Source organism: Thunnus thynnus, chromosome 6 (genome assembly GCF_963924715.1).
Source record: "Thunnus thynnus chromosome 6, fThuThy2.1, whole genome shotgun sequence".
NCBI classification, from domain to species: domain Eukaryota; kingdom Metazoa; phylum Chordata; class Actinopteri; order Scombriformes; family Scombridae; genus Thunnus; species Thunnus thynnus.
In genome coordinates this window covers 33632726-33646493 of record NC_089522.1, presented here as the reverse complement: position 1 = coordinate 33646493, position 13768 = coordinate 33632726, and the positions used below count along the sequence as shown (strand labels likewise).

At 35.8% G+C, this 13768-nt stretch overlaps 1 long non-coding RNA gene across 1 annotated transcript; it reads right to left on the bottom strand.

Annotated features, from left to right (window-relative positions):
- On the bottom strand, positions 1-9066 carry LOC137185175 (uncharacterized). Its single transcript, XR_010928784.1, has 5 exons — positions 8045-9066; positions 5858-6148; positions 5253-5279; positions 4854-4897; positions 1-596 (listed from the first exon to the last, which is right to left on the bottom strand). It is a non-coding gene; the product is annotated as an uncharacterized lncRNA (long non-coding RNA).
- Positions 9067-13768: the final 4702 nt, after the last annotated feature.

The following is a 13768-nucleotide window of genomic DNA, read 5'->3' as shown; positions in this document are numbered from 1 at the left end:
TGTTTATTTTTGTATGATAATAAGAGTAAAAACACAGAAAGAAATATACATTTACAAACAAAAAATAATATTTTTTTTTATTCATTAAAGCTACAGAAAACTAAAAATCATGAATTTGTTACTGTATCAGTTTTACATTCTGTTTAATAGGAAAGTAATCAATATATAATTAATATAATGGTTAATACATGACAAAACATGTCAAAGTTCATTTGGTAACAGTTCTTCATTTACAGAGTTTTTCCACCAGACAGCGCTGACAAATTTATATTTACACATTAAAATGTCTCAGTGCAAAAATTCAAAATCATCCTGCGTGATTATCATGTTCAGTATATCTGAGAGATGAAGACTAGACTAATTACAGTAAAAAATTAAAATTAAACATGCAGACATGAGAACATTTCTACAGAGAAAGAGGAAACATTTAATTTAAATGTGAACAGAGAAACAGCTGATAGAAAACATCTTTCAATTCCTGATGAACACATTATATTTGCAGTAAAACAATAACATTTGTTGACTATAGAGGCATCTATCATGTAGAAGTTTAAGCATCATCAGACTTCTGGATTTCTGTTATGTGGGATGAGTATCTGCAAAAATAAAAATTGAGAACCAGTCAAAGGAGTACAGAAACTACTAATGTATGAAGACCCAAAGGGTTCAATATTTGAAAATAAGATATTCAGAAATAAATAATCATATACATAAATACAGATAAATATGTAATATGACCATGAAATTGTTAAATAATTCAATACATTTTCAAGATTTAGCTCATTATTATGAAATGTTATTTCTTTTCATAAGTACATTTATTCCATGTCATTTTCATTTTATCCCTGCAGTTTTTACATCATTTTTTCTACAGGACAGAACCAGTCATGTGATTGGCTGTTCACTCATTCAGACCAAAGCAACAGCCAATCACAGAATGGACTCTGTCCTGTTTGTTGGTTGATAGAAAAGGCTTTGTGATAGAAATGGCATTCTAATATTATATAATATATATAATTTAAAAACCCTTTTAAAACAAGTTTTCATGTTCAATTTTAAAACAAAACTATTAAATCACAATTAAAAGACGGAGGAAAGGAAGATAAGAATAGAAATGACATTCTGTTTGTTTGTATTTTTGAAAGCAGTATATAAAGAAGTAGTATGATATTTTTCTTTACTTTGAGTTTTTTAAATCTATCTTTCAGATGCTAATTTAATTAATGAAATTATAACTGCAGTAAAAACAATCAACTGACTATGATTAAAAACTGAAACATCTCTAGACCTCATACAGGTCAGCACAGGAGTGATACTGATTGGAAACATTTTCTTGTTGAGCTGAAACAAAACATCCTGTGATCATAATCAGCAGAGAAATGAATCGAGACCAAACAAACATTAAGAAGGTTAAAGAGATAGACAGACAGATTGTTGATGAAAGAGACTGATTGATTGATAGATTAATTGATTTCCCCAAACAATTTAGTGAGACAAACAAGTCTGTCGCAAAAAATGTCCTTAAGCTTGAACCTGAGGGTTAAGTGTATTCATTTACCTCTGTTTCATTTGAAAAGCCTCCTGCTTCCTGCAAAGTAATTTTACGCTGTAAACAATAATTTTGGAAAGCACATAACAGCCAGTGTTGCCAATGTTCTCATGATTTATTACTCATTGAGTTAAAAATGTAATTGGATTATTTAACAATTTCATGATAAGTCATTCTTCAGTGTTTGTTGAAACAAGTGATGCTGTCAGTTTTCTTGGGAGGACAGTAAACACTGTCACTATTTTACCTTTAATTACTTTCAATTTAAATATTTATTTACAACAGGAGGAGGAAGCGCTGCATGGGTCTGATGGCTCATGTGACAGGTGCTCTTTAGTTTGGGGTGACCATATTTTCAAACCCCCAAAACACGACCCTTAAATTTATGTTACCGACGGGCTAGAGTGCGAGGTCCCGACCAACGCTGCTTGCAGCTTTAATTAGCTTTAATTCAAGCTGTATCTTGTATCTGATCTTGTGTCTCTTCTGTTTCTTTCTTTCTTTCTTTCTTTCTTTCTTTCTTTATTATCTCGCCACTTCAGACCTAAATTTGACCCCCTAAACATGTTCAAAAACTCACCAAATTAGGCACACACATCAGGTCTGGTGAAAAATTTGATAAAATGTAAAAATTATCCCCCAAAGTGCCAAAATGTGCTCTCTAGTGCCACCTATGTAACTAAAATGGCCGCCACAGCCGATAGGAATGTCGTAGAGAGATCAAACCAAAACTCAAATATTCGTCTCATCAAGACCTACAAATCATACTCCTGACCTAAATTCAATAGGAAGTATACAATTCACCCATGAACGTATGACTTTATGCCAATTTTGGACCTTCAATAAATGCTATCTCCTCCGAGGGCATTAATGGTATCAGCTTCAAAGTTTAATACTTGACTTATGACACTGTGCTGAACAAAAGTTATTAAAAACTTTGTAATAACTTGAACGGTTTAGATTTTGTAAGTCCTGAAAGTTGCAGTGCCACATCACACCTTACAATGTAAACCAATGGGGAAGCAATCTCTGGGCATGGACTTTGTGCCAAACTGAGGCGTCTGACGTCTAAACTATAAGCCTGACCACTTTCAAACCTGTATCAATGGATTTGTGACGAAAATTCATACTTAAATGTGATTTTGAATGTAAGATTTGGCCAAAGTCATGGGATTTATGAGGAGATTTCACAAGAAGCGTTCTCTAAAATCCTCCTCTCCAACTGCTCCTGGTGATGTCACTCCCTCAGTGCTGTGAAACATTCCGCAATACACACTCATTATAAAATCACAGGAGGAGCAAGAAAAGACTTTAAAACTCACACTCTAATATCTCAAAAACAGTAAAAGATAGAAAAAACATGTAAATTCAAGATTTGTAGGTCAAAGTCTCGTGACTCATTTAAAGTTCAAATGAAGTTTGTATCTAAAATTATGTGGAAGCAGTAAATGTTCAAAAAGGTGTGGGTTCGCTCACACTCTCCATTCAAATATATGAGTCTTTTTCTGTGTCCAGTTGCAGTTACTTATTGTCTCTACACACCTGACAGTACACATGTCAATCAAACTTTGACCAGGTCATGTGGGTTAAAAGTCTTTCCTTTTCTAAAAATAGACTTGATGAAAATTAGGAAATTAATTTGTTTTAGACACAATCTCACTATGCTTCCATATTGTCTGTTTCTCATAGTGTTACCTACTGTGCACAGGAAGTCTACCTTACAACACACATCATCAGGTTTGCATGATATTACGTAGTATGTTCTCAACAACATAAACTACAACATGCCTTTATTTCGCAGGTGTGTTTGTTACTTTGTAGATGTTTTCTAGCTCCAAATCATCACTTCATGCACTGTCCAAAAAACGCCTGCGTATGAAGAAGTCCACGTGCAGACCCACCGACCACATCACAGCCCAACGTGCATGGGGCGCGAGGGCCCGTTCGTCGCTGCTTGCAGCTTTAATTCAGACTGATTAAGTGTTTGTCGACCCTGATGAAGACTTAGTGTTTTTTTATGGTTGTCTGCAACACTGAAGGACAAATATTTAGCAAGACTTCCTGGATTTTGTTTTTTTTTTAAATATTTATTAATTTTCATGCCCACAAAAGTTGGTGTGACCGTGGTGACTCCAGGTGTTAAGCTGCTCTGACTCTCTCAGTGAATTTGGTTTGAAAAAACTGTGAGACACAATTTGGAAAAAAATACTTTTTTTTGGCCATAAACCAACCTCTGTCTGTAACTATCTTAGGAAGTTAATCAATAATGTTACAAAACAATTAGAAGATTTTGGGTACATTTGTAGCAATCACCCATTGGTGGGACTTGCTGTCATTTCCCTGTTCCGAATTCGTATAGTTGAATGTCGAAATCCCTCTGCGTTGATTGGAGGGTTATTCAGATCACCTGTTGTGCAGCGTGTGGGGACTGGCTCCCAACAACAATCACAGAGCAACGTTTAAAAGATGCAGCTGTATCGTATTACAATACAAATCTATATGCTCAAGTTTAAGGATCATTATTTCCATTAATACAGAAATAATCATGTAAGAAGTTCTTGAGTTTTCATACTAAAATATCATCATGTGAATCATAATCAAGAAAACATTTCATGAGACTGAAAATCACATTAAGCCAATCAATCAGTAAATCAGTCTCAATGTAGAACTGAGCAATAATCAATCATTTTATCAATCTAAATTAAAACCTTAGCCATTATCATTAGCTCAAGTAATGTCAGAAGTCAAACTCAATGAATGAATATCAAAACTCAAGTGAGGTCAAAGGTCAAATCAAGCAGTATCAGACTAATCAATAGCATAAGATGTATAGAATTTCACTCAAAGTTGAATCAATCAATTATTAAAGTTGAAACAATAGAAAACCTCAACGGTTCAAATCAAGATGTAAATACATTAAATCAACTCAAAATGAACAGTCAGCATGTAGCATGAAAAATATAAACTGAGTAATAAAATACAATCACAGGTATTATTTAAATGAAAATCAAAACAGAATCAAAGTTTAACTTTATTATTATCATTATTATTATTATTATTATTATTATTATTATCTAAATTTTAGTTATTCTTTATGTATTGCGACAAATGGAAAGAAGTCATTAAACTGACATCAGTCATAAAATCAATCAATAGAAATCATCAGCATTTATTAAACATAAAGGATAATCTGTCTAAGTAGGAAAATGTGAGTAAATAACAGATTGTGAGTCAAGAGGAAAGTTAAAAACAATCTCAGACGGAAAGAAGTTTTCTCAGAAATTGATGAAAAAGTAATTTTTACCGTCTCGTTGATGAACCTGGTTGCTGCTATAAAAGGGTCCGATCCTGTTTAGAAAAACACAACCTCAGTCAGTCATCTCACATGGAACACATTACAGAACAAGTCGATGGATGGATATATGACAACAGCAAGATCAAATAATTGATTAGTATGTAAACCTCACTTTCAGTCGGGGCTGATAGAGCAGCTACAGTCAAAGTCAGAACCTCCTGATTAAACTCTACTGTTTGCATGTCAGAGTGAAAAGTGACGGAGCAGCGACCTTTAGTGACCTCTGTACTGATCACATGTCAGTCAGCCTCACAGTGGTGAAAACAGGAGGATCCACATGTGATTTACAAGATTTGTATCATTATCATTGGTCTGAAACTGGAATTGTTGACAGATTGGTAGATTTACCTCCGGTGAAGCTGGACTTCCTTCCCCCTGAAAACAATTTAACACAGTGAGTGAAGATGATGATGATGATGATAATACAAATACAAACTTTGTTTGTATAGCACCTATCATTAAAAAAATGCAGCAAGTTCTTTACAACAAAAATTACATGCACGTGATGTCATAAAAAGATCAGTAGTCAAAGCTCAAATGATGGAAATATGACATTTCTGTTAGTTTCATGTATTGATGTGAGGAAGGTTACAGTCTCCTCATCGCATGTTTTCAGCTCTTCAGTGATATTTAAGTCACATGATTCATGTACGTCATCATTTATTCATTAAGTCTGTTTACATTTGCACTTTATCGCATTTTGCTTTGTATCGATCCGCCAACTTTTCCACCTCAGCCAAACGTGCACCAATGATAAATAGAGATGTTGATATAGGTATAATGTTTACCATTTTACTGTGGCATGTTATACTGCTAACTTTTGCCAATTGGCATTAAATAAAACGAAAGCTGAGGCTGATGGGAATGTCATTAGTCTTGCAGATATTTGGTCAAATTAAAACTTTTGGTTGATTGGTTACAGATCAAAGTTATCAGTATTCTGCTGCACTTACTTGTTGTTCAGCCAATCTCGGTCGAGTTCTGGTATAGCTAATCAGTCCGTCAGCAGCATTAAAACATTCTTCCCAAGGTTCATCCTTTATTTTGTCTCTGATTTCTTGAGTCAACTGTTCTCTTGCAGCTCCCCTCAAAATCTCCTTCAGTACATTTTCCTCCTCCTCCAAAATCATTTTATCATAGAGAATCTTTCTGTTGCAACAAGGACTACAGCATCTCATCAATCTAAAAGTTGACAAGATGGCAAATGCAAAAAGGGTAAAAAAGAACACAAAGAAGCCAAAAGTCTGTAAAAGAAGAAGAAAAAGATGGTTATATTAATACCACAGAATCCAAGAAATAAACCATGGTTGCTATAATTTTATTCTGTTATCTTGAGATCAAGAGTTAAGTTAATTGTCTTGGAATAATGGAGCCCTCTTACTGAGATAACAGTAAATGACATAACACGATGTACAATATAATGTGATCATACACAGATGAAACTCTTTGCTGAAGCAGCATCTGATTTGAGTTAAAAAAGGTGAGATACAGGAGATTCCTTTAGCCATCATCAGTGCATCAGAGTGTGGACTAAGACTACACTAGTCAGAGGGCTTCTGGCTGCGGAGAGATGACAGAAAACGGCATCTCCTTTACTCCTGATTTTGATCAGAAATGTAATTAGGTCTAAAAAAGTAAAACTAGTTTAATATTAGCAGGGAATGAATCCTGATCGGGTGCGACAACGAAAAAGTTTGTCAAGGCAGAGTGTAAGAAAAGTGGAAAGTTTGCCAAACAATTGACCCACGTGACTCCTGAAATGGCAGAGGGAATGGAGATAAAACAGCTGATCAACGAACTGAAACACACTATTATGAGAGAAATTAAAGACTTCTGATCGGAGTTCAAAGCCTACCAGAGACAGAACGAGACATCAAGAAAATAATAGAACAAACCACAGAGCTACGACAAAAACAGGAGAGAAGAGACAATAGAGTCCATGAACTTGAACACGGTTGGAGAAATGCAGGACCAACAAATACTGTGACAGAAAACAAATGAGGTTTTGATGATCAGAATGAAAGAGATGGAGACACAAATGGACTACATTGAAATTAAGTCCAGACAAAATAATATATGCATGTGCAACATCCCAGAGAAAACAGAGGGAAATGATATGACACACTTTCTCAGTAAATTCTTCAATGAGGCACTGGGATTGAGGGGGGGGTTTAATATTCTCTGGGCACATCACATCTACAGAGAAAACACGGAGCAAACCAGGCCGATCATAGTAACTTTCCTGAACTATGATGTGAAGAAAAAAATATTACAAACAGCAAGGGCAAAGAAAGTGACTTTGCAGCCTGTTCGCCAGAACAAAATGTTGGCATTGTACATGTGTCAACACGTGTAATACGTAGCATGTTAACATTTCAACAGAAATAGGCCTACAGACTTCAGAAACAAAAAAGTAAGTTAAAGGATGACACATCAAAATTCTATTCTATAATTCTTCTTATAGACCAATATCATTACTGAATACAGACCAAAAAGTATTAACATATATTATAGCAAAAAGATATTTTGCCAGATATAATAGAGATCAGTCTGGATTTATTTCTAATAGATTTTTATCTGATAATATAAGACGCACTCTAAATATAATTAATTATTTATAATTATATATAAATAATTACCATATCCTGTGCACATTGGACACACCTGCATTTTGAATCACAAAATTAAAGCTCACATATAATCCATCTGATCCAAACCGCTCATACAGTATTTTATTAAACACTTAAAAACTTCTAGCTGCTGCTGCTACTAGTAGATTTTATGGAGGTTGCTTTAGCCGGCAGGAAGAGGCAGAGAGAGGTGACCTTTCAAATTACTTGATTTTTTCTTATGAATGTGGTCATGCTGTACAGATTATGTGAGCCTGATCACCTCCAGATGTGGTCTGACTGATATGATCACATTCTGATCAAAATGTGCTCCGAGGACCTTTTTGTTTTTAAGATACAGTAATTAATCCATTATCAACAAAGAACAACATAATTAACCTAAAGGCTCAAATTAACAAATAGAACAAAGTTACTGTACTCACGGCCGTTCTCAGATTCTGCATATCAACATAACCACCGTAACGGATTAACTTAGACTGGTATGATGTGTATAAAGCAAGAAAAACTCACCTGGGACCAGCTTTTCAGTTCAGCGATGTTTGCTTTTTCCTCAGGTGTGATGTTGTTCTTGTCTTTGCAGGCTAACTGTGCTTGTTGTTCAGAACCATCATTCTGACAGCAAACATACCAGTCTCCATCAAGTAACACGAATATAACCCACAGCACACCTATGAAAGCTGCCTTGAGAATATCAACCAACAAAACCCAGATAAACTTGCAACATGTCTTGCTACAGGTGGTGCATGTAAATCTCCAGATTCTCTGAAATCTCTTGTCCACCCAGAGGTGCAAGACAAATAAAATACCAAATGGCAGAACCATGAATAAAATACAATCCCGAGATTGGTTTTTGCAAGTGCATTCCAAATCTTTGTCAATCACAACCTTGTAAACAAAAATCACAATGATTGCAAGAAACGTGTTGAGTCTTTTGAGAGCAAACTTTGGGAAGATGCTCTTCATCTTTGGTGCACAGTTTGCATCTGCTAAGACCTGCTGCTGCTTGTTCTCTCTCAATATGCTGACAGGAAACCATGCTTTTCCTGTTCACAAAAAAAAGCTGCTGCAATGTCATGATGTGTTCAGGTGTTGGCTTATCGTTTCTTGAGGTAGGCCTTCTTCTTCTTTAGCTGATCTTTTCACTCCTCAAACTTACATGTTACTAAAACTTCCATGAACACAAATGCTATGTAACACTCTAGTCTGTGGACTGATTATGGTCAGTGTTTCTAGATGGGACTGACAAGAAGTCGCCCAAGTCTAGTTTTAGTCCAGTCAAATTTTATCCTGCAAACTACATAAAAATGCATAATAGAAATCATAAAATAAAAAAGTCTTTTAGATAATGTTACAATAAAACATTAAAAGTTTCATTCATGTGAACAGCTGTTCGTTTTATCACATAACTGACAGGGTAATAAAATTTGCATGTTGCAGCAGTGCAGAAAACAAGGAAACATAAGAACTAGGACTAATAAATGCAAATGAAAAGTAATTAGAGTTCGATCTATATACATTATATGCATTATGAACATTCCCATACTACTGTAAAGTATGTGCAGAAACAACGGTTCTGGTAGATGCAGCTATAGTTATATATGTATATGTTATATATGAAGTAATGAATTCAATATACAGTAGTATTATCTACATGTATATGTAGACAGCCCTTAAAGTGGAAAGTCTGCACTTCAATTACCAGTAATTCATGCAAGACTAGTTCCTCTAAAACAAGCTCTTATTTCCTCTGTGGTTTAGTCGAACAGGAAGTCACACTTGACAACATACTCTGAGACTCAGACACAAAGGAGAAATCTAGAGAAACAGAAGAAGCAAAGCAGTAATCTTTCTAAACATTATTCTTTGAATATTTCGTCATTTTCCATTAAGTGAAGACTTACTATATCTTTGATTTGTATAATCTTAATAAGTACAAATCTTTCTTTTCTATTTTCAGACTACCATGATGTTGCATCCACTGATCTCACTTCTCTGACAGTCATGGGGAGGTAATTTCAATGAAACATGCTTGAGTAACGCATGGATGTGTGTGAATGTGCTGGAAAACAGAACACAATTCAGCTTCTGACAAAAAAAGAAAAAAAAATCCTTTTTTATGTAAGGACAATGAATGAGATGAGATTAAAAAAAATTGATATGAATGTAATACTGACATCAAACTGATTTTAAATTATAAAAAATGATCATTAATTCAACAAGGATGGCTGGGTTAGAGTCTACAGTTAAGCAGCTCTGTGAGTCTGTGGAGTCGCTGTGGTCAGATTAGCCTTGTAGGCGTATTAAAGAACAAGCAGTTGTCCTCCTACAGCCTGCAATAGTTAGTACAGATCAGTTTTATATGTTTGCCTATTATGACTAATTGAATATTATACCGTCCAGTAGCTTTAACTTGTGTAACTTTAAAATATCACCTGAATAAGTGGTACATGACTACACAACATTTTCCAGAACAGCTCAACAGAGATTTAACATTTTAAAAATTAAAGGAAAAATGTTTTGTAGTGATGAGATGAAAAGCTCTCTGTAGATAACTTGTAATGTTTGAAAAGTTCTCAGACTCAGTCAATCTTACAATCAGAACACCATGAGAGAGACAAAAGAGTTCATTCCCATGCTCACGTTCAAAACTCATTCAGTTTCTCTTTCTGTCTGTCTGCAGCTGCTGAGATAGAATGTCACACTGGTTGTGATTAGAAAAAAACAGGAAGGTCAAAGAGTGAGAAAGTCACTGACTGCACCTTGCAGTGAGAAACTTATGACTGTCTGCAGTGTCTGCATGTGCGTTATATTGGCTGAAGACTTTTTTCATTCCTTATTCAATGATGACATATTTTTAGTTTTCTGGATTCACAGAATCAGGTGAATCAGAATGATTCACCTGTCTTTTCACAGTCCACAGTCTTTCAGAGCTTTGCTTTTCCATCACACCAGTATTTATTAAGGCCTGAGCACTGAGTAGTGTGAAGACCCCATTGTAATACAAATGTAATTGTACAAATGATCACAATTTATATGGTTTATGGGTCTTGGACATGGGTGTGGCAATATAGCTCGATAGCGCACCCCATGAAATTTCAAAGTTGAATTTCAAAGTGAGTACATCTACATGTCAATATTGAGTCATAGTCATAGCGCCACCCACTGACAACAGGAAGTCAGCCTTATGTGACAAATATCATGTGACAACATTGTCTGAATTACATGAAATTTACATGGTGTGGTCTACACATGATATACAGCGACATATAATTAGTGGGTGTTCTCTAGAGTCACAGCAAGTGATAGTTATCTCCTACATGCAATGTCTAATTTTCATGAAAATGTATATCGATTATATTCTGGTAAATGTATTGCTGCATTAATATTTCACTTATGTAGTATTGCCTAGGTGCAACAGGAAGTTCTGCAAATGTATACACTATTTCCAATATGTTATCTCCAGCGCCACGTACTACACACAGTAAATAATATTTTACACATTCACAAAGTGTTCGATAATTCTGAAAATTCAGAGCCGTCTCAATGGACCTCCAGTAGCGATACAACGGCTGGTGCTCCCTCCAACGCACGCAAGGTGCCAGGGCCCGTTCATCGCTTTAATTATCTGTCGTCACCATCAGACTTAATGTTAGAAGGCTAAACTACAGATGCCATCAGAAAAAATTGTGGCATTAAAATGAATTTGTGTTGATGATTTATCAGGTTAACTTTGACATCCCTTATTTTGTATATACACATGTATATATTCACTCTCAGCAGGATTCTTCTCACATACGCTGTGGATACTGTGGCAGGTCCTCTGGAGATGGAGTGGTCTTTACAACCGACGTTTGACGCTTAACTTGCCATTTGAAATACCTTTCTTTATCTATTGTCCTTGCTCGTTGCCATCCAACTTAATGCTAAAAGGCTAAACTACAGGTGATGCAAGGGGTCGTCATAACAGAACCTCTCTGTCCTTCAAAACAATAACAAAAGAGTGTGATGACGATGTGAAGTAGCATGGGATCATGGGAGTTGTTGTCTCCATTGTTAAACAACCAGCTTCTCTGGGTTAGGATTACTTCAGTGTTCATTGTTCAAGATGTTTTTACAGGGAGCTGAATTATCTGGACAGGTCTACTCCCAAAAACAAACAGATCTGTGATTAAAACCAGTAAAAACACTGAATAATGCAGTTTCACGTTAAAAATCATTGTTTCTCCAAGGCTGTTCGGCGGGCACAGGGTGTTAACATTTACTCAACTTGTTTCTCTGATAAGTTATGCCGGCCTTACACCAAACGACTTTTCAAAAGGTTTCACTGTCGCAGACAAATTTCCATTGTCAGAATAAAATCATGAGAGCTTTGTTAGAGTTGTGGCTCCCTCCCGTCATCTTGATCATTTGGTGTAAGGTGGTCATAAAACTCAGTCCAAGCTGTATTAAGTCAGTCTCTGTCTTGTCTTGATGTTCCGATAAAATCAAACATGTTTAATATTATCATAAGTCTTTAGTCTTGGATCATGCCAATAGTGAAGTTCAATGACATGAACATTATCAACAACTAGATGCGTTCTCTCCAGCACCAGTAGTAGTTACTGTTACAGCCAAAAACCGTCACACACACGCATGATAAATGGTGAAATAACAGTGTTATGAGCCTGTGTTTAATTCGGCGTGTATCTGATCCACCAACCGGCACGTATTTTAGTGAGAAATGTAACTTTTGAAACGGTTTGCCTCTCGTTCCCACCATTTTCTCCCACTAAGATAGGGACTGACCAACAGAGGCTGGTAGCGAGTTGAGATGACAAAATCCAAAATGTAAAGTTTGTACAGAAATAGAGTTTATCTTTGTAGATTATATTGATGCCGAATTGACAACTAGACTGTCGATATGACGCCTTTTATCTTGTTTCTAGAGTTAAGTGTTTTTGTGGACAGGTAAGGAATAGTTAATGTCATATTTCTTGAAGGGAGTTTGGCGTAAATATTTTCCCCGGAGAGTGCAGGGAGCTTCAGTTTAATTCAAACTGCTAATATGTATATTTTTAACGTTTTGTCACCAGGTGACTGCTAAAATATGATAAGGTTGTTTGGCGTTGACTGCTCTTAGTTAATAGTTTGATTAATGCTTTACAGCCTAATAATTTGTGTTTGTACTGATTACTGATGGTGGCTGATTGTACTCAGTTACTAACGACAGTATGCAGTAAATGGTCACCCTTTGTGTGCATGTTTTTAAACTATTTCTTTCCTAATTAAACATGATGTGGTTGATGGTTTCATAAATTACTCCTAATGAAACTTGAAAATATTGAAAGCATTCTCATAGCCCTTTAGCTTCCCTTTTTATAAGTCACATGAACTTTTATTTACCCAGAAAAAACTAGTGTTTCTCTGTATCATACGATTTCCTCTTTCTGTCAGCAGCTGTGCCTGCAGTATATTTACTGGTTTTTCACACATGATTTCAGGCCAGTTGGAGGAGTTAAACCTGTGACTTTCTGCCTTTGTATTATTATCCAGGCTGCTGCTGTTTCTACTGTATCTTATGCAGTTTGCAGGGTTTAAACACAGAAATAAGCCAATATCCAGCAGCTGAAAGTAATGTGTCCAGATAGTTAATTGTTCAAGCTGGTTGATGTGGGCAACAGCTGGTTGATCTAATCTCTCCATGCAATAACATTGGTAATATTAATTGGTAATATCAACAACGAACAACAACAACAAATGAACATACCGCTCTGTCTCCTGTATTTGTGACTGACAGTGAACCACTGTAGCATCATTGTCTCTGATGTAGTCAGACATTATTTTGTGTTGTTTGAAATGTTTATTTTGCTTGTCTGTGTTTTGTCTGTTAGCAGCGCTGACTGTGAAAGATAATTCTCTGAAAGGAACCATATAATAATGCCACTACAGATGCAACTACAAACGAACAAGGTCTCAGCACTGATGTTCATTTATTTAGTTGGGCCTCCTTTGGACCAGTGGGATCCAGAAAAATATGTCAAGAAATGGGTGTTTAATAAAGTGTCAGCTGATCACATAGCCTATCCATAAAGAAAACAAGTCCACAGGAACAAATCAATTAGTGAGTCATTTTGAGGGGAGTAATTTTTCCCCGCTGCACCGCTACCCCCGATATTAGGATTCCCCCTTAACCATGAAATCACAACAGCATCATGACCAATGGCCTTGACTGATAGTGAGATCAAACAACAGATT